Here is a 2,460-nt window from a genome sequence, read left to right as displayed (position 1 = left end):
TTTTTTGGGGGGTGGTTTTGGTTTGTTTGGGGTTTTTTCACTGAAAAAAAAACAAAAAACAAACGGGGTTTGGGGTCCGGTGCGCTTCCCCGGCGCTAAATGGGCTCAGAGAGGGCGGGGCTGGGGTCAGGCACGCGTACCCAGCGCAAAACGGGCTCAGAAAGCAAGTTTTTGGGTCGGTCGCATGCCCCCAGTGCAAAACGGGCTCAGGAAGCGGGGGGGTTGGGTCAGGCACACGTCCCCCACGTAAAACGGGCTCAGAAAGTGGGATTTTGGGTCCGGCACGCTTCCCCGGCGCAGAACAGGTGCAGAAAGCGGGATTCTGGGTCAGGCGCGCGTCACGGGCGCAAAATGGGCTCAGGAAGCGGGATTTTGGGTCGGGCATGCATCCCCATCGCACAACGGCCTCAGAAAGCGGGATTTTGGGTCGGACGCGTGTCCCAGGCGCAAAACAGGCTCAGAAAGCGGGATTTTGGGTCGGGCGCACGTCCCGGGCGCAAAACGGACTCAGAAAGCGGGATTTTGGGTCGGGCGCGCGTCCCGGGCGCAAAACGGACTCAGAAAGCGGGATTTTGGGTCGGGCGCGCGTCCCGGGCGCAAAATGGACTCAGAAAGCGGGATTTTGGGTCGGGCACGCGTCCCGGGCGCAAAATGGACTCAGAAAGCGGGATTTGGGGTCGGGCGCGCGTCCCGGGCGCAAAATGGACTCAGAAAGCGGGATTTTGGGTCGGGCGCGCATCCCGGGCGCAGGGGGGCCCCACTGGTACTTACTCCGCTCGCTCACCTTTCCTGCCTCTTATTTGGGGGGGGGATTTCTACTTTTTAGCCATTTTTTGTACCCAATTGTCCATTTTGGGGCAGATCGAGGCCGTTTTAGGCACCATCGCTGCGTCAGGGGGAGAGCGGGGGAGGGGAGAGAAACAACAACAACAACAACAACAACAAGAACGGGCACAACAACCGGAACAACACCGGGAACAACAGCTGGAGCAACCAAGCTCTTCCCTACCCCAAAAATTCTGCGGCTTCTCAACTCCGATTGTTTTGGGGAAAAAAACTAGGACAAAGGTTAAAAAAAGCCTCCCCCCTCCCCAGCCAACATGCGAAGGTGCTGACTAAGCTTTCCATTTTTTTTTTTTGTAAAAAGCCCCATTTTCCACTAAAAGTCCCAGTCTGGGGCGTGGGCCCGGCCAACAGCTCTTGCTGCACGTTTTGGGGCACTTTTGGCCTTTGGGGTTGGTTTTTATTTTTTCCTTTTCAGATTTGTGGATCTGGGGGAGTAGAGCAGAACGGGGAGGGGGGGAAGCGGCAAAACCCGCCCAGGGTGAAACTGTGCCACCCCCATCGCACCCAAATCTGGACAGAATTTCCCGGGTTTGGGGGTGAAAGCAGCAGAAATACCCTTTTTTTTGATCCCTACGTGTTTCTGAAGACCCTTTTTTGCCCCAATCTGGCGGTTTGAGACTACGAATCCTCGGCTTTACAGTCGGAGGCGCAGGAGCAGCGGGTGTGGGCGCCGGCCGGGGGGTCTGGAAAAAACACCTGCGAGACACAGCCCCCCCCACACCCCGTCAGCCACCTTTTGGGGTAAAAGCAGTAAAGACACCCTTTTTCTCCCCATTTATCCATAAAAACCATCGTTTCTCGCATCGCTCCACACCGGGAGGGGGGTGACGGGGTTGGGAGGGCGTAACCATGCCGCGTGGCCATTTTGGGGGCCCCAGCACTCCCCCCACCGGTGCAACCGCGCCCCAACAGCCCCGCGATACCGAAAATGGCTGGAAATGCCCCAAATCCGCAGCCCCCCCACCTCCCCGACCCCAAACCGGGCGATTTTGGTGAACCGGGGGTTTGGGGCGCGCCGAGGGTACTTGCCACCATCGCGGATGAAGCCATTTGGGGGCTTTTGCCTTAATTTTTTTTGCTCCCCCCTCGCTCGCTCCTACACTTACAGCTTGTTTGGGGGGAAAAAGCCTAAATTTAATCATCCTGCTGCTGTTTATGGAGAAAACCTGAAAATAGAATTATTGCACACACCCCCCCACGCCCCTGCTTGGCTCCGTCCCCCTCCACTGCTGAGCATTTTAAGGGGTTGGGGGTTTCTTTACGTTATTTTTTCCTAAGGGAAGCTCCTGGGGATGCTCGGCACGAGCCGCAATCCTGATTTTCCAGCTCCGTTTTGGGGGGAAAAAAGTGGCTTTTCTTCCAAGCTGCCTCCTACCACTGCATCTGCGGAAAGGCTAGAAACAAGCCCAAAACACGCCGCCCCCCCCGCCACGACCCCAGGCCGGACCCTGACCCAGCTCCACCAGCCAGTAACCAACGGAAACGCCCCAAAACAACAAAATTAAATAAAAATCTTACTTCTGACCGGCTCCACATTAATCAAATCAGTGTTTTTATCCTCAAAGGTCCCTGAGGAAAAGCTCCTGAGTGCGCTCTGGCTGCAGATTTGCCTTT

At 56.3% G+C, this 2,460-nt stretch overlaps 1 long non-coding RNA gene across 1 annotated transcript; it reads left to right on the top strand.

Moving 5' to 3' along the window:
• The first annotated feature begins 215 nt into the window (after nucleotides 1-215).
• LOC126053345 (uncharacterized) lies at nucleotides 216-625 on the top strand. Its single transcript, XR_007510339.1, has 2 exons — nucleotides 216-305; nucleotides 456-625. It is a non-coding gene; the product is annotated as an uncharacterized LOC126053345 (long non-coding RNA).
• The last annotated feature ends 1,835 nt before the right edge of the window (nucleotides 626-2,460 follow it).

Source organism: Accipiter gentilis, chromosome 33 (assembly GCF_929443795.1).
Source record: "Accipiter gentilis chromosome 33, bAccGen1.1, whole genome shotgun sequence".
NCBI classification, from domain to species: domain Eukaryota; kingdom Metazoa; phylum Chordata; class Aves; order Accipitriformes; family Accipitridae; genus Astur; species Astur gentilis.
The sequence above is the reverse complement of the archived record's forward strand: the minus strand, read 5'-3'. Positions and strand labels throughout refer to the sequence as shown.